Here is a 19,913-nt window from a genome sequence, read left to right as displayed (position 1 = left end):
TTCTACTCACCAGACCCGTAGAAAGGAACTATGGAGATGTAGGGGAGGGGTAGAAGGGAGCACTGTCAAAAACCACAACCTGGCCTGGCTTACCACAAACCTCATTTCTCACCATTTCTCATATTCACATACACCCTGTAACCCTAATGAAGATCTAAAGTTCTTGAACATACCATACTTCCTCTATCTTGTTCTCACTGCCTGAATAGCTGTGTATTATCTGAATATTTGCTTACTATCAGATTAGTTTTCTATATGCCTCACCAGAGTGTAAACATCTTAAGGGCAGGGACTATGTCTTAGTCACCACTGGATCTCCATCAGTTTATACAGCACTTGGTATACACAGGAAGAGTTAAATAAATGCTTTTGTATAAATTAAGGAGTAAATAAATATGGAAATGGGGAAGAAAAACAGGACACAGGGACAGAGTTCCTCCTTATTTCTGCCTTTTGAACTCACCAGATCTTGCAAGCAACTGTCAACTTCACCCTCAGAATGTTTAATACATCCTGTTCCAAGTCATTCTTTCTTTAGTAGCAGACCAGGTAAGTGCGGCCACACTCATTCGACAAATACTGACTGAATTATTCCTACGTGACTGGTCCTGGATTAGATAGTGTAGATAGAAAGATGAGTAAGATATTGATTTTGTCCTTTTAAACTATTAAACATAACTTTGAAATGTTAGCTCCCAAATTTCTATCCAAGGGCTGTTTGAAAAATGCAATTATGGAAAAACTACATATATATATATCTATATATATATATCTATATATATATATATATATATCTATATATATATAGACACACACACACATATATATGTATACATGGTGTATTTTATTTTGGTTTAATACTATGTTCTCCTACTGAGAAGTTCCTCATAAGAATGCAATGGTACTATGGTATTTGTTATAGGATCATAACAGGATACTCTATCATCTCCCCAAAGGATCATCAAATACATCATTTCAGACCTAAGTCCCAGAAGACTCTTTAGTTCCCCTGAAGAATGCTTTGCCTTTCTAAATACTACTAATCCATGTAGTAGTTCTGGAACAGTGTACAGTGTTATAGTTAGGAGGCAAGCTCCAGAATTCAACTGTCTAGAATTGAATTATCTGCAGTAAGACTTTGGGCAGGTTTACCTCTCAGTAGTCAGTGCCCTCATCTACCTCACAGAGTGCTGATTATATCAAGTAATACAGTAAAGTGCTTATAAAAATGCCTAAGACATAGTAAATAATCATTAACTATAAATTAGTATCATAATGCTTCTTCTTTACTTTGGCTTCTTGAGAGATTAGAGCCAAATTGATGGCTCAACTTTAATAACTGCACAAAGACCAAGACAGAATCCTGAGGAATAGAAATATTTAAAGGGTGGCCACAGGACAAAGAGCATAAGGCACCCGATGGAGTATTCTCTGAAACAAGGGGTAAGCTGGGGGTGTGTGTCAGAAACAACTGCAGAAGAGAGTGCTTTGGGGAGACTAAGTCAGTGGTACTGAGTTCTACTGAGAAAAAAACCCAGTCAACAAACCCATTAAGTATTCAGGGATAGGGACAGAAAAAGACTGCCATGGACTAAAGCAAATATATCTGAATACTCATCTAAATATGTCCTTGTTTTATGCTATTTTATATGCATTCTCTCACTTAATACTATTATGACTGGGTACAAATACTACCCACATTTTCACAGTTGAGGAAACTGAGGCTTAGAGACGACAGCAGAAGTCTCAAAGCTCATAAACAGTAGCGTAAGGACTCCAATCGAACTTTGTCAAACACCAAACCTTCAGGCAAGCCTCTCTTTAGTTAAAATACAAAAGTGAGAAAGTACAGTAGCTAGAAAAGAAAATAGGGATAAACAAAGGTTTTAAAATATAGAACAAGCTTGAAAATGTTCAAATATTAGCGGGGAAGAACAAATAGCAAAAGTGGGATGGACACTGGAGAAAACAGGCATATTCAGGTAGGTAAAGTCCTAAAAAGGCCACAGGGAACAGCCTCCAGAGCTCGAATGTGGAGATTAGTCTTGGATCACCAGACATGCTCATCGTGACAGGCTTTATTCCAGCTGATAAGAGTATTAAAAACTGAAATTTGATGTACTTAGCTCTTATCAATTTGTTATAAGCAACAGAATTACTCCTTACCCTACTGCTTCATAAAATGAAATTATCCACTTGGTTTCTAAAGGCATGTGATTTTCCCACTCCTTGAAAGCAAGAAGACTTCTGCTATCAAAAGTAAGAACAAATAAACAAAACAGAGTGAGTGCAAGTTTGTATGTTTTGTGGCAGGAACTGCGGGGGTTGGGTTCTCATCTGAGGATTTCCAGTTTCTCTGTGAAATGAAATACCAAGTCATCTGCTGAGAGTGGAAGGTTAGAGATGTGAGGGGAGCAGTGAATGTCTAAAACAATTGTGTAAAAAATGAGAGGACCAGAAAAAAGAGATTTACAGCACAACTGTGTGGGCCCATTTGAGGTTGGTAACAATAAACTTGTATACTTGTTATTCCCTATGTGATTTTTTTTTTTTTTAATCCAGTAGTGCTCAGTTGGAAAATGCAGAGTTAACATTTTGTCAGGTGGGTTTGATAAAAAGAGAGTTGGGAGGAATTAAGAGAACCTTGGCAAGAGAAACGTTTAAGACGGATAACATGATGAAGAGGCAAAAAAATAAATTTAGGAAGGGATTGATAAAGAAATTATATGAATTGGAAATTCTGTTGAAGATAAATTGGAAGCAAAGGATTAAGATATATGAAATAGAGGAAGTAGTATGTTCAATGATCAACCTGAATTGGTAACTTCAGAAGTAATGAGTTCTGGGTGACAAGGAACAGAATGTGGGCCATGAGACTGAGTGCTAAAGTGGAAAAAAGTCAGTCACTAAAGATGAGAAAATCAATAAGATGTCAAGGCCACGGCTATGGATAAATCACAGAAGTAACCCAGGCAAGAGCAAGGATTCCACTAGAAAAGGAAGAATATCCTTAATGGTCTGCAAATGAGGAAGGTTATGAGGTGTGGTGCCCAGATTACATGAATGCCCAAAGTAGCAGGGGTTTTGGTGAGTGGAAGTGCCAAGATCTTCTCTAAAGATCTAGAGAAGACATCAGCAACTAGCCCTGAAATATATGGAGCAAAGAATCCTGGTCCAGAGAGCAATTCCATGGGTGCTATATAAATTTTCTTTAAATATAAACACCATATGACCAAGAATAAGCAGAAGTTCAGTATAGGAATGTATATATTCTACCAACACTTTCTTCAGGGCTTTTCAACTGAAAAATTTCCCCTTACCTCAAATTAATACTTTATATTTTGAAAAAATATGTTCCCTTACTATTAACAACTAAAATAGGTTAAGGTAGAGCACTGGAAAATAGGAAAAGTAGCATCTTCCTTCAAAATGAATGAAACCCCATGACTGTGTGGAACTACCAGGTTAAGGCTGAAGAGAACAGAAAAGATTACTTTGTATTATCCCTATACATCCTTCTCTGTTTTGAACTCAAGATCAACTTATTTGGGAAGACTCAAGCCCCAAATCTGAGTTTGATGTTTGTCTTATATTTTGCCACAGCACCTGGTTCTTTCTGTCAGAAAACGTATCACATGTGCTGTGAGCAGCCATTACTTGTTTCCTACATTGTAAGAAAAAAATTTGAGGTTTTCTATAATCCTAGTACCTAGCTAGTACTCTGCCTATTATACAAAGGTTTGCAATTAATGTCTGTGGAAAAGAAGGAGCAAAAGAGGACATTAAATTGACTAAAACCTTTTCAAACATAAAGAAAGGGACACACATAAAACTTCCAGTCACCAGCCCTAACAGAAAATTTCTACATAACAGTAAACAGGTTCACAGCAAGAAAAAAAATTACATTGGGACAATAAAGACAATCCAAGTCATTGAGAAGATTTCAACTGTTTGCCCAGTTTTCTACATATCTAGAATGGAAATGACTGACCGCCAGTGTTAATGTTATCTTTTCCATCTCCTAAATTATACATATGAGGAAATAATAGAAGGCTATCTCCAGTCTGAAAAAAGTAAATGTTATTGTAATTGTATGTTTTCTTGTCTTGCCCATAACCCTCATCTTTCCCCATACCCACCTAAGACCTGGAGTTCCTTGAAGACCTGCTTTATCTCTGTACACCCAGTAACCCTTACATAGTGGTTACGCTGGAAATGTTTGCAGAAGGAACTACTGTTGAAATACAAATGGACTATGCAGCACTGGCATTTAAAATAACTAGCTCCAAATGTAGAAAAAGTGACTTTAAAAATTAAGTATTTCATACATTATCAGTTTTCCAACTGAAATTAAAGAATACTATCATAAGTCTGTAAATAAAACACATCATCTGAAACAAGGGTATCTGTGTAACATACATGCAGAATTTTCTCAAAGATTTTGAGAAAGACAGCATGAAAGGGGCTTTTTATTTTTGCTTTGGGTGATGGGTGTGTTCACTTTGTGAAAATTCACTTAAGACTTTTTTATGTATGTTATACACTTTTAAAAAGTGAAACGAGGCTTCAAGCAGGAAAATGTTAACTGGGGAGAAGTTCTGGCAGGGATGCTTGTAATAGGAACAGAAAGGGGGAGATGTGATAATCACATCAAAGTGGAAAGAGAGCAGGATGAAAGTGGGTAGTGAAGAGACACTTTTTTACTCTATTTCTCTATAGTTTGTTTGACATAAGAAACTGAAAATTTCATATTATACACTGTTTTGGAAAAGTTATTAGCTATTAGAACTTTCATATTTATAATGAGATGTCCTTTTTCTTCCAAGCTTCTTGTTTCCAAACACAGCAGCTAAACATTTTAGATTTATAGAATTTCAGAGATGAAAGATACCCTGGAGATAATCTACTACAATCTTCTTATTTTCAAGATAAGAACCTTAAAGCCTAGAGGGTTTAGATGATGTGTCCAGGATTCTAGGGCTAGCAGAGATAGAACCAGAATCTAGGTTCTCGAATTCATACACAGTTCATACTTTTCTTAATTTCAAGTTCCTGTTTTTTTAAGAATCAATTATGTGGAAACTATAAAACCATTGTTGGAAGTTAATAATATTATTTACTGTTCAAATCCAGGGTGTTAAAAGCATTTTAATTACAAATTTTATGGGTTCAAATATGGCACATACATAAATCACAGTTAATTTTGGACTCCTTTCCTTTAAAACAATTACTATAGTTATTCTTTAAGTACATAATAAGAAAAATAATTTGAGAAAATAACATCGAATCTAAATTTTTCTACAAAAAGTTAAAAAGTATTCAAAGATGCAATTAAATAGGCACATTTTAAACAGTCAGCAGCTGTGTAAACCAAAAGGCAATTATTTTAGGTATAATGAATTTCTAAGCATCATTTAAATCTTTCATCTCTCACACCATGTAAACTGAGAAGAGAGTGGTAACCTATGTGTCAAAATAAATCTTTAATAAATGAGGTGATCTCCTGCCTGTGGGGAGATAGGGCAGCTAAGGAAATTGGAAAGGTGATATAGTGACATTTACCTTAAGGTCAGTAGTTCAAATCAGAAGCCGTTTACACTGGATAGCAATTTAGTGAATGAGAAGAAATGGCATGGTTAGCTATTCAGCGAAAGTGAGAATTCACTCCTCAGAATTCTCACAAGTTTCACGTTATCTATAATCTAGTCCAAGCAACTAAATACAGAAAAGAAGAAGAAACCTAATGAACCTTTGATTGCTATAAACTGACCTTTAAGTAATAACAGAGTCTGTTTTGCTGCCAAAGGCTGCTCTTTGTTGTTGTTAAGATCCTCAAGAAATATTATTTAAGGGGTGCCTGGATGGCTCAGTCGGTTAAGCGTCTGCCTTGGGCTCAGGTCATGATCCCAGGGTCCTGGAATCAAGTCCTGCATCAGGCTTCCTGCTCAGTAGGGAGTCTGCTTCTCCCTCTCCCTCTGCCCCTCCCACCCTCATGTTCTCTCTTGCTAGTTCTGCGCTCTCTCTCAAATAAATAAGTAAATAATCTTTTAAAAAAAGGAAATATTATTGAAAATTTTTTTACTTCTAAAGTCTTAAAAAAAGAAAGACAAAAAAAGTATTATAAGTCTACTCTTGGTTAAAAAGAAAACAAGAAAATTTTAGTTTTTTTGGTATTACATGAAAATTTTCAATAATACCTATTTCAGTCAGTTAATGTGAATTCAAACATAAAAATTTAACCTTTTCTAAAAGGAAAAATTAAAAAAATTAGAGGAATGGAAGGAAAGATTCAGAGGAATGAAGAAAGGTAACTTTCATTAAGTGTGGTGGACATTAGAACACCCAGAAATGGACCCTCAACTTTATGGTCAACTAATCTTCAACAAAGCAGGAAAGAATGTCCAATGGAAAAAAGACAGTCTCTTCAACAAATGGTGTTGGGAAAATTGGACAGCCACATGCAGAAGAATGAAACTGGACCACTTTCTTATACCATACACAAAAATAAATTCAAAATGGATCAAAGACCTAAATGTGAGACAGGAATCCATCAAAATCCTAGAGAACACAGGCAGCAACCTCTTTGACCTTGGCCACAGCAATTTCTTACTAGATACATCTCCAGAGGCAGGGGAAACAAAAACAAAAACAAACTATTGGCACTTCATCAAGATAAAAAGCTTCTGCACAGCAAAGGAAACAATCAACAAAACTAAAAGGCAACCCAAGGAATGGGAGAAGGTATCTGCAAATGACATATCAGATAAAGGGTTAGTATCCAAAATATATAAAGAACTTATCAAACTCAACATCCAAAAAACAATAAATCCAGTGAAGAAATGGGCAGAAGACATGAACAGACATTTGAGTCTTCCAATGGCCAACAGATACATGAAAAAATGCTCAACATCACTCACCATCAGGGAAATACAAATCAAAACCACAATGAGATACTACCTCACACCAGTCAGAATGGCTAAAATTAACAAGTCAGGAATCAACAGATGTTGGTGAGGATGTGGAGAAAGCAGAACCCTCTTACACTGCTGGTGGGAATGCAAACTGGTGCAGCCACTCTGGAAAAGAGTATGAAGGTTCCTCAAAAAGTTAAAAATAGAACTACCCTATAACCCAGCAATGGCACTACTAGGTATTTATCCAAAAGATACAAAAACAGTGATTTGAAGGGGCACCTGCACACCAGTGTTTATAGCAGCAATGTCTACAATAGTCAAAATATGAAAAGAGCCCAGATGTTCATCAATGGATGAATGGATAAAGATGTAATATATGTATACAATGGAATACTACTCAGCCATCAAAAGAATGAAATCTTGCCATCTGCAATGATGTGGATGGAACTAGAGTGTATTATGCTAACTGAAATAAATCAGAGAAAGACAAATACAACATGATTTCACTCATGTGTGGAATTTAAGAAACAAAACATGAACAGAGGGGAAAGGAAGGAAAAATAAGATTAAAAACAGAGAGAGAGAGGCATACCCTAAGAGACTCTTAACTATAGAGAACAAACTGAGAGTGGCTAGAGGGGAGGTGGGTGGGAGGATGGGGTAACTGGGTGACGGACATTAAGGAGGGCACTTGATGTAATGAGCACTGGCTGTTATAGGCAACTGATGAATAATTAAATTCTACCCCTGAAACTAATAATATGCCATATGTTACCTAACTTGAATTTATTTATTTATTTATTTTTAAAGATTTTATTTACTTATTTCAGACAGAGAGAGAGCACGAGTGTGGGAGAGAGGCAGAGAGAGAAGCAGGCTCCCGGCTGAGCAGGGAGCCTGATGCAGGGCTCGATCCCAGGACCCTGGGATCATGACCCAAGATAAAGGCAGATGCTCAACTGACTGAGCCACCCAGGCGCCCCCCCAACTTGAATTTAAATAAAAATCTTAAAAAAAAAAAAGTGTGGTGGACATTAGACTGGGATAAAGAGATATGGGTTCAAATCTGTCTCTGCTCTGAACTGTTCTAGCAAGTCAGCTTCTCTGAATCTTAACTGCTGCCTCTGCAAAGTGAGTACACTAACTCATTCAATGGCTCATTTATTTTTATGTGCCTACAACTGTAGTACACCTTATATTACTATTGTTCATAACTAGCTCATGGATCTAGCAGAACCCTCCACTGCTAAACAATATGTTGTGTTGGGAAGCAATTTTTATAGCTTATATTTTATTTAGCAAACTACTGAGACAAATTTGAAATATTGGTCTTTCTGTAGGTATTGACCAAATACAATTGTACCAAACAAATTTAAATCCTAACATTCTAAATGAAAACAAGTTGCTAAATTATCTTTAAAATCTCACTTATTATTCAAAGAATTTAAGTTTATCAATGTAAGAAAATATAGCTTCCCATGCCCTTCAAGGGATTTAAATAAGCATTAAAAGTATAAACAAATGTGGATAAGAAGGATAAAAGATTAAAGTCGATTCACCCGATTTATAGTCAGGTTTCAGCTCTTGAAGCACATGAGGAAGTATGGTGAACAAGTGACTTATTAATGGCAAAAGAATGTCATTTTTGTTTCACTGGTAAATTATTCCAATTTGATAGTATTTAAAATATTTTTATACTTTAAACACACACCAGCACAATTTTATATAAACAAAAGATATATGTATGTATGTATGTATATAAATATATACTGGAATTACCATATACAGACAGGTTTAAGAGCAGATTTTTATAATTTTTTATCTCTTTCCTCCCTCTTTGAAACATCCCATGTAACTCATATTAGTAATACATATCTTTATTTTTCTCCATATACTTCTCCATATGAACTGATATACTCATGTACACACACAAAGGGAAGGAGTTGTTGGTCATTCTTTTTCCTGATCCAAAAAAAAAAAAAAAAAAGACTCAGGGCACCTGTGTGGCTCAGTTGGTTAAGCAAATGACTTTTGGTTACTGCTCAGATCATGATCTCAGGGATGAGATTGAGCTCCATGACGGGTTCTGTGCTCAGCTCAGAATCTGCTTGAGATTCTCTCCCTCTCCTTCCCCATCTGTCCCTCCCCCACCACATGCACACACGTGTGCACACACACACACTCTCTCTCTCAAAAAAAAAAGTCATGTTGAATATTTTTGTATCTAGTTTTACTCACTTAGTAATTTATCTTGTGGAAATACTAAATTGATATTCTCCAATTCATTCTATAAGTGCCTGCACAATAATCCATGGTGTAGCTTGTATGATGGTTTATGCAACCATTTCCTTGCCATTGTATTGATGGCCATTTACTTTGTTTCCAGTCCATCTTTTCCCCTTTCAGAGCCTGTTGCCAGAAACACTGCTGCTATAAACCTTCTTGTACAAATATCTGTATGTACTTGTATTTTACTCTACCAGACAGAGTCTCAGTAGTGCAGTTGCTGTGTGTTGAAGGATGCTTACTTTCCATTTTAAATGATGTTGCTAGATTTCTTCCTTTCTTTTTTTTGAAAGATTTTATTTATTTTTGAGAGAGAAAGAGGGAGAGAGCACGAGCAGAGGGGAGGGGCAGGGAGAAAGGGAGACAGACAAGCAGACTACCTGCTGAGTGCAGAGCTTGACTTGGGCTGGATCCCGGGACCCTGAGATCATGATCTGAGCCCAGTGAAGTCAGACGTTTAACTGACTGAGCCACCCAGGTGCCCCGCTAGATTTCTTTCCAAAAGGCTGCAGTAGTTCACTTTTCCACCAGCAATGTGTATCTTTTTCCTTAGAAAATAATTACTTATTAGATCTTTTCCATTTTTGTCAACCTGAGTTCTCCTGTTATTTTAATTGTATTTCCCCAAATGCTAGCTAGTTTGAGCACCTGGCTATTTCGATTTATATTTTTTTGTGAAACGCCTATTTATGTCTTTGCCCATGTTTCTTTGGAGTTGTCTTTTTCCTATTAATTTATAAGAGCTTCAAAAAGTGCTAGTATTAACTTTTGATCATCTGCACTCCAATTTTTTTTTCCCCAAACGCATACTTTATATATTGAGCTTTGCCTGTGATTTTTTTTTTTTTTTTCGGTCTTTTTGTTTTAAAGCTTTTTGTTTCCCTGTCTTGGCTGAGATTACCCCAACCTCTTGGACAGCACCGTCCTATTCAATAGAACTCCTCTCCAATGATGAAAATGTTCTATGTCTCTACTGTCCAATACGATAGTCACTAATCACCTGTAACTATTAAGACTAAGGAACTGAATTTTAATTAACTTAAACTTAAATTGAAATAGCCACACATGACTGTGACTACTGTACTGGAAAAGTCACTTCCAGAGCTTAGCTACTCACAGTTCAGTCTGTGAACTGGCACAGGCCCAGGAGCACTAGTAACATCTGGGAATGTGCTAACTGTGAACAGTCTTAGGCCTTATCCCAGAATTACTGTGTCATTTCATTTTAACAAGATCCCCAGGTGATTTGTATTTACATTAAAGTTTGAGAAGCACTGTTAATAATCATGTAAATTAGGGACTGTTAAAACTTTTTTGTGCCATGGACCCCACTGGAATCTGCTGATGTCTGTGAACCCTTTCTGAGCCTAATATTTCTTAAAAGCAAAAATTAAATATACAGATTTATGAAACAAATTATACTGAAATAAAGCTATCAAAATATTTTAAAGACTTATACATGTCCTTCTTTATGAATGCATTAAAGATAAGCTCAGTGAGGGGCCTAATAACTACAGTAATGTTGAAGTAGTGATGAGCACAACTCTGATGTTGACAAGGCATTCGTGGCAGTCCTACTGTGGTGTTTGCCTACATCTGTTATGGAAGAAAGTGCTAAATTTTATTTAGAAGTGAAAATTTTTTTCCCATACCACCTAGAGGTAATGTTGACCCTAAAAATCTGTGTTATTGTTCAAGTGATGGCCTAGATTTTCCTCTAAAAATTTTAATCAAATGGAATTAGTATTTGTGTAAGGTATAAAATGTGAGGACAAAATTTTTTTTTTTTTTAAATAGAGGAATATCTAGTTGTTCTAGGACCCTTAGACGAAATAACTATTCTTTTTTAACTGAATTGAACTACCACTATTGTGGTACATAATTAGATCTAGTTTTACATTCTGTTCCATTGATGTTTGTTTCTATGCCAATATCTCATTTAGTTGATATATTAATTTTGAAATATATAGTGGGATCTTGGTTGGACCAGTACAACTTTCCCCACCTTGCATCTTTTTCTCTTTCCCACATTTTTCTTGGCAATTCTGAGACATTTATCTTTTCATATAGACTAAAATAATTTATCCAACCCCAATCCTTGTACAAAACTTCTCTTCACCAAAAACTAAAAACAAAAAACAAGTGTGGGGATATAAAATAACTGTATTTAATATATTAATATAGAGAAAATTGCTAGTTTTTTTCTTGTCTCTCTCCTAAAATATGGCGTTTCCAAGTTCAACACTAAGATTTTTATAGTTTTCTTCACAGAAGTCCATTACCTTCCTTATAAATGAAATATTTTTCTCCCATGTCCCTCTACAGCAGTTAGTGAGCAGTTATTTCTCTAAGCCTAGAGAAATGCTACTGATTATATATTTATCCTGTATTCAGTCACAATATCAAAATTAATTTTAGCTGTTTTTCAAACATAACATAGAAAAAAATTTAAAAATCTCCTTTCTAATTTTTATATGGACAGTTTTTTTCTTACTGTATCTGCTAAGACCCTCCGAGACCATGTTAGTAAATAATGAGCGACCCAGTCTGTGTCTGGTTACTTATTTTAACAGAAAAAGGTTTTATTGTTTTCCCATTTAGAATAATTTTTTTTGGTTAACATCTTATTTGTAAATATTTAAATGTCTTTAATAGGAAGAGTTGCCAGATTTTATTTTATCATCTTTTATCATCTACTGATATAATCATACAGTTTTTCTCCTTCAGCTTGCTGATATACTGGATTATCCTTTCTATTCTAGAATATACTTTAATCATAAAGTATGACTCTTTTGCTACAATGCTACAATTCATTTTTGAACATTTTAGTTAGAATTTTTGCATGTGTAGTAATAAGTAAAACTGACCTATAGAATTTGTTTTGTTTTGCTTTTGCATTTTCTCATAGCTTTCCATCTTTTTCAATAGTTTGGTGTAGTTTAATTAACTGTAATCAGCTCTCCTTGTGGAAATCAGCTATGAACCCATCTGGGTAATCCATCTGTGAACCTAATAACTTCATAAGTAGTACATCTTTATTCACTTTATAATACCCCTATGGTTATTATTCTATTCAAGTTCTCCACTTCTGTCATCTATACTTTGTTGGGACATTTCACTTTTCTTTCAGTTTTCAAGCTTGCTACCATAGAGCTGTATTTCCTTAACATCTAATAATTCTATACTCCTTATTTTTATTGTTCCTTTTCCTGCTTTCTTAAAATAACTACTGCATGTCTTTATTTTTCATCTTTCTCTTTAGTAAAGGCATTTTAAGGCTATAGATATTCCTCTGGCACAGCTTTAAATGTCTCAAGGATTTTGATATAAAACATTCTCATTTTCATTGCTTTCTTGTTTATTTTTAGTTTCTCTTTGATCTAAAAGACATATTTCTTAATTTCTCAGTAAGTTTATTTCACTCACCTCTTAATTATCTCTAGTTTTACTAAATTATAACAAAAAAGTAACTATAAAATCTATACTTAAAAATTTATTATGGGGCATCTGGGTGGCTCAGTTGGTTAAGCATCCGACTCTTGATTTCTGCTCAGGTCATGATCTCAGGATCGTGAGATCAAGCCCCACAGCAGGCTCTGCACTGAACATGGAACCTGCTTGAGTCTCTCTCTCTCTCTCCCTCTCCCCCTGCCCGCCCCACATCCCCTGCCTGCCCCCCCTCCATTACTATTTTACTATGTGGTCAAGTTTATAATGATTGTTTTGGAAACTTCCCATTGACTTATAAAAATATTCTCTGGTTAAAGAACGTTAAACTTTGTATATGGCAACTAAATCAAAATTATTCACTGAATTAATTCTTCTAGTCCTTACTTACTTTTTTTTATCTATTAAATCCATCCAGTTCTGAAGGAATTAGATTATAAACTTTCATTACAATTTCATTAAGTTCTTCTTGCTCTTCTAAAAATTTTTTCTTTACAATTATTGTCATTTGATATGTAGAAGTTGGTGACTATATCCGGATTTAAGCTCAGGTAAGGTCTCTCATGAGTAAAACTCTCATGAGTAATACCATCTTGGCCACTGGGTTCAAAATTGTATCTCAGATACATGAAGCTGCCACACTAGAATCCTAGGCTGTTTATTAAAATTGAGATTCTTAGTTCTATCTTGGACCAAAAGAACCTATGGAGGTATCCATGAATCTAAATTTTAAGAAGTGCTTATTTACTTTAAATTTAGTATAAAGAGACACACTTATTGTTGTTTACTAATGAATTTCTTAGATAGTCTAATTATAATTGATGAATATCATCATAAACATGTACCTTAAAGAGGAACTTAAAACTCATCAGTTAGGTAGGCTAAAAAAAGAAATTTCAGAAAACAGTTAATATCCCTTTTTTTTTTTTAAGATTTTTACTTATTTGAGAGAGAGAATGAGATAGAGGAGAGAGAGCATGAGAGGGGGGAGGGTCAGAGGGAGAAGCAGACTCCCGGCTGAGCAGGGAGCCCGATGCGGGACTCGATCTCGGGACTCCAGGATCATGACCTGAGCCAAAGGCAGTCGCTTAACCAACTGAGTCACCCAGGCGCCCAACAGTTAATATCCTTGACATATAAAAACCTGAATAACAAATATGTGTCATACTTCATTTTCATATAGTTAAAATCAACCGGATTACTCACATATGAATACCTAACATGAGCCTCAAGGTAATCTTGCAGAATTTTTCTCAACAAAAGTAACTATGTTTCTAAACAAGGAAGTTATCTTAAACAAAACACTCTTCTTGCTTCCTAGTTACCAAAGTTCTCATAAGAAAAAAATATTTCACCATTTCCTCATGAAACTTTATAGCTTCATTAAGGGCAAACTCATTAATGCCCTACATAGTACTGTCAACATTTCTTTTCTTTTGAAATGAAAGAAACATACTGAAAAAATTCTACAATAGCAAAACAGCTGCACACAGTTTAGCTATATGCATTGGACCAAAATTCTGACCTGCTATAAAGAGATTTAATAAGTAGAATATAAAAGTACAGTACACATGAAAACACTAAGTATTGTACACAAGTTTATGCACATAATCCAACTCAAAATATGCTAAAATTAGACTAATTATTGACACTTATAAAAAACTCTAAGCTTGGAGAGGATGAGGCCTATTTTCCAATGTTAGTTTCTAGATATTATTTCCAAATTTAATTGCAGATATGGAAAAAATTATGAAGAAAGATCTCAGAAATCCATTAAAACTGGCACATCAAGAAGAGTGACTTCTTGGGGGCACCTGGGTGGCTCAGTTGTTAAGCGTCTGCCTTCGGCTCAGGTCATGATCCCAGGGTCCTGGGATCGAGTCCCACATCGGGCTCCCTGGTCCGCGGGAAGCCTGCTTCTCCCTCTCCCACTCCCCCTGCGTCTCTCTCTGTCAAATAAATAAATAAAATCTTTAAAAAAAAAAAGAGTGACTTCTTTTTTAAAGATCAAAAATGACTTTCTGCTAAATTTCTAAAGTAGTTTTTACATGGTATCTGCCATGAATCAGATTATATAAACAAAAACAGAGTTAACTGCATACTTATGGGGCTTTAACATCTCTGAATATTTTTGTTAGGTATAATTATGAAATCAGTGTAATAGTTGAGATACCCTTGATCTAAAGAATACAGGTTATGCCAGAAAAGTTTGTTTTTATAAATTCTTTCTCCCAGTTATAAATCTGAATTTTATTAGGAAAAATAGTATTTGATTGATTTTAGGCAGTGGATATGAAGTAAGGAATATAAAGGAAAACAAGGTAACAATGTAACACTTTGGCCTTTAGGTCAAAAACGACAAGATTTTCTGAGTAGACCAAAACTGGTTAAAGAAATAGATGGATATATGCTGCCACCATGTGGTGAAAAAAATTAAGACCATTTTGGAGAATACTAACAGTCTAGGAAAGTCTTACTCTAAAGTAGAAAATGTCTTCCGAGCTGTCAGTCTCAAACTCAGAGACATTACTAAAGAATATCTTAGTTTCTCTTAGTAAACCACAATGGAGTTGTCATTCTTGCTGCCATTTTTGAAGCACCTACATTTGTTGGCTACTGTTTCCTTTTTTAAGTTTCTATTAATTTACTACTTGTTCTGACAGAGCACTTTCCTGCATTTGTCTCAAGTTTATACTTTTGCAACTCAATCCTCATCTGTATTGTGATTTTTATAAACTTCAATCACATTGTTTTCCTGTTAGTGTTTATTCGACACATTCTAGTTTTTATATATCTTTAAAGAGAAAACTCAGCTCCCTCATTGCCCGATTTTAGTTTCTAAGCTCCAAACTCTATGGTTTTACCAGGAATTCAATAATTATTAATAAGTAAGAAGTACAAACAACCAAAGTTACAGTGTTCAAAACTGCACATTTCGTTCAAGGTCTAGTAATATGTTTGATTTTGCTTCTAATATTTTTCTTAATATTTTAGTAATGCCTGACATGTCACCATCCATGTCAGCACAAAGCCAAATATGTTGAAAAAAGTCTCCCATGGAGCTAAGACCCTTTTTAAAAAAAGTAAGGGGATCTCAAAGTCAAATATTCTAAATGCATAGACTAGATTTTCTCTTTCTTCACTTATGCTTAAAACAAAATTTAAGGTGGTCCCGCTTCTGGAAATGGCTCTGTAAGTTCCCATCTGACCAATTCTACTGCAGAACAACTATAAATTCTGGACAAAATATAAAACAACTACTTGAAGGTACAGGAAAGTGACCCAGGTCAGGCAAATTCTGGAGGGGAGTCCATCTGCACAAGGAAAAGGGAACAGCACTGGATGTGTCTCCTGATCTTAACTGATTTTTTTTTTAAATGACTTTTAGCTTCAGGGTAGCCCTACTCTGTGCCAAGTTGGATGTATAAAGGTGCAATAGAAAATCCTTCATTCTTTTTAGCTTGAGGAACTAGAAGACAAGTTTGGTACAACTCAGAAGAGAATTCCAGACAACCAGAGAAGGGAACCTTGAGTCCTATGGATAATCTCTGCCAAATCTCTGGCTGACTTCTAAACAACATTAAGTGTAGGAGAGACCCAAGAAACCATATACTAATGCCAAAAAAACTGAACTGAAATTTGCAATGCTGCCCAAGAGACAAGAGTATGCACTTTGAGTACAACCAAGTTAATTTCTTGCTAAAGCAAAAACAATGGCACTGTCTAGAGGAACATAAAACTAGTCTCTGCAACATAACAGTCACAATGTTATGATCTAAATTTACTCTAAAATAAACAATTTAAAATTACTCCACTTCTGAAGAAACAGGAAAATGTGACCCATTTTTAAAAGACAACTAACAGAGATCAACTTTGAGGTGACCCAGATTTTGGAATTAGCAACAAGGCTTTAAAGCAGTGATTTAACTATTCTCAATGGTGTAAAGAAAAATATGCTCCCAATGAATACAGAAATAGCAGAGAAATAAAAACTATAATAAACTGAATGGAAATCTAGAAGTGAAAAATTCCACTTTTATTATTTTTTAATTAATTTATTTATTTGAGAAAGAGAGCACATGCACACAGTCAAGTTGTGGGGAGGAGCAGAGGGCGAGGGAGAGAGAATCCCAGACTCCCCCTGGAGCCCAACTCAGGGCTCAATCCCATTACCCTGAGATCATGACCTGAGCTGAAATCAAGAGTCTGACACTTAAATGACTGAGCCACCCAGGTACCCTGAAAAATTCCACTTTTAAACATTTACCAAAGAGAAAACGTGCCCACACAAAAGCCCATATACAAATGTTTGTGGCAGCTTTATTTATAATGTCTACAAGGTGGAAATAACTCAAATGCCCATCAACTGGTTAGGAAAATACCCATACAATGGAATATTACTCAGGATTAAAAAGGAAAAAACTATTGATACATGGAAAAAATGGTCTAATATAACGTGTTTTTTGTTTTGTTTTGTTTAAGGAGTAAGTTTTTTTTTTAAGATTTTATTTATTTTAGAGAGAGAATTTCAAGCAGACTCCTGCTGAGCACAGAGCCCAATGTGGGGTTTGGCCCCAAGACCCTGAGATCATGACCTGAGCTGAAATCAAGAGTCTGACACTCAATGAACCAAATGAACCACCCAGGTACACCTCTAATATGATGTTTTAAAAGGTTAAGTACCGAGGGGCACCTGGGTGGCTCAGTTGGTTAACCATTCGACTCTTGGTTTGGGCTCAGGTCATGATCTCAGGGTCGTGAAATTGAACCCCGTGCCAGGCTCTGATCTTAGTGAGGGAGTCTGCCTGCCCTTCCCTCTCCCTCCCTCTCTGCCCACCCCTTCCCCCCTTTGCACACACGCTCTCTCTCTAAATACATAAATAAAATCTTAAAATGTTAAGTATTGAATAAGATTGGACTTAATAGTTATCTCTGAACAATACTCCTATTTTCATTTCTCAAAAAGTTTCTTTTATTCCTACTTTCTGGCTCTCATCTTTCAAATACTGAAGAGAAAGCAATTCCCCAAGACCTCATGATAATAATTCTTAAGAAGTCTTGTCAAAATTTTTAGAACATTTTTTAGAAGTCTGTGAATGGCTTTTTGGAAGTCTACATATTCCATTTCCTATTTCCTCTTTAAAAACATGTACCAGTTATCACCCAAGTGAAATACTATAATATAGTTTGTTCATTTATATCCATTTGTAAACTTTTTAAAAAAAAATTGTATTTATTTATTTGAGAGAGAGAATTAGAGAGAGAGAGAGAGAGAGAGCACATGAGAGGGGGGAGGGTCAGAGGGAGAAGCAGACTCCCCGCTGAGCAGGGAGCCCGATGCGGGACTTGGTCCTGGGACTCCAGGATCATGACCTGAGCCAAAGGCAGTCGCTTAACCAACTGAGCCACCCAGGCGCCCTCCATTTATAAACTTTTTGTTTTGACCTTCTCCTATAGGTTTACACTTACATAAATACTCAGTATCCTAATCTTCATAAATTCCACAAGCTCATTAAAAACAGAAGTGTGGTTGATCAGTTTGTAGTTATCGAGGTCCTTAGTTTCTAAGGACAGGTAGACAATTTACTATGTCTCTAACTTCTCTATTTGGATAATAAGATTACACATTTGCTGCACTGTGAAGTGCATCCTTGAGGTCCTTTAAAATTCTTGGGTGAATACCACCTAGTAATGTTTTTATTTCTAAGTTTACATTTTATTCCTCTTTAAAATTACATAGCATTGTGTATAAGATTCATGTTACTTCCCGTAAAATATCCAACCCTAAATATATATATAAAGACTAAGATGTCTGCTGAATTACTATATGAAGACATCAAATAGTATAAATTTTGAATCATGACTTACTGAAAATCAGTAACTTCATAGTGATTGCAGCCATTAACACCATGACCTTGTTCCAAGGCTTACTGTGGCATCGTATCTTAGTGCTTAACACTTCCTTTCTTTGTCAAATTTAGGAGACCTTAGAATCAATGGACACTATCTTTCACTGGATGTATTTTCAACGTGTCCACTAAAAAACAAAATACTTATCCCCCTTAGGAAGGAATCCAAGTTTTCTCTCACAACAGTCCAAAAGAATACTTAGATTTTTGGATTGAGACCTAAATTAATGACACTATTAGAAGAGTAAAAAAAAAAATTCACTACTCCATTTGTATGTGATTGGCATTTTTGAGTTTCTCATTGCCTGCCTCTGGCCACCAACAATATATACTCTACATGTAGCAAACATAACGAAGAAGAAAGAAATATGATATGCCACTGGGTAAAAAGCACCAAAAGGAGAACATTTCAAGTGACAGAACCAAGAACAGAAATCTGCACTGAAAAACAATTTCATTTAGTGCTTTAATAAACTAGGTGCTTGTGCATACTTAAAATTTAAGTCCTAGAGAAAATGACTCTCAGTCCAGTAACCTGGCAATTTTTATTACCTCTTCAACCCACCTCATAATTCAATAATTTTTTTGATCAACTTTCTTTTTATAAACCTTCTTTTAATGATCATAATCTTCTCTACCTTCCTTATATGTGCTTACAATCACATTCTTCAGTTGTTTTTTAAACTGAGTCCTGCCTTTTGGTGAAAAGATCATATAAAATTAAACTCAAGCCATCAAGAGATAAATGACCTCACTTACTATAAAATTATTATTATTTTAAAAGCTATTATGTATGATATGAAGATAAAGTTCTTTAAAACTAACCAGGAGTAATTAAATCAACAAACACCTCTGTGTTCTAATATTGTCCCTCAAATATATAATTACAGAAGCCTGTATTACTGGCTATGCCCCAAACACAGAAGACTCTTTTTATCATATGGATCACACTGAAGTGGTAAGCCTTAAACACAAGTATACCCCAGTGTCCAACAGCACTGCTTACACTGCTTGTTAGCAACTAGATGAATGTCTTTCTACTGTTCCTGACAATGAAAAAATTGCTGTGGTTTACAATGTAATTTTATGTATATTAGTTGTGATTTCTCTCACCTTAAAAACAAAACAAACCCTGGGGCACCTGGGTGGCTCAGTCAGTTAAGTGTCTGCCTTCGGCTCAGGTCACGATCCCGGGGTCCTGGGTTTGAGCCACGCATCAGGCTCCCCGCTTAGTGAGGAATCTGCTTCTTCTTCTCAATCTGTGTGCTCACTCTCTTTTCCTCTCTCTAATAAATAAATCTTTAAAAACAAAAACAAACGCCTTCCCTTCACCCTACTTCCCATCATCTTCAACCCT

The 19,913-nt window shown here is 35.5% G+C and overlaps 1 protein-coding gene across 3 annotated transcripts in view; it reads right to left on the bottom strand.

Moving 5' to 3' along the window:
* PIBF1 (progesterone immunomodulatory binding factor 1) overlaps positions 1-19,913 on the bottom strand; it is a 231,209-nt gene that overhangs the window by 187,237 nt on the left and 24,059 nt on the right. The gene's annotated exons all lie outside the window — the stretch shown is intronic.

The sequence above is a fragment of the Eumetopias jubatus genome, unplaced genomic scaffold (assembly GCF_037043125.1).
Source record: "Eumetopias jubatus isolate StellerSeaLion01/CBP00866 unplaced genomic scaffold, mEumJub1_p1.0 scaffold_3, whole genome shotgun sequence".
NCBI classification, from domain to species: Eukaryota; Metazoa; Chordata; class Mammalia; order Carnivora; family Otariidae; genus Eumetopias; species Eumetopias jubatus.
This window is presented reverse-complemented; position numbering and strand designations above follow the sequence as displayed.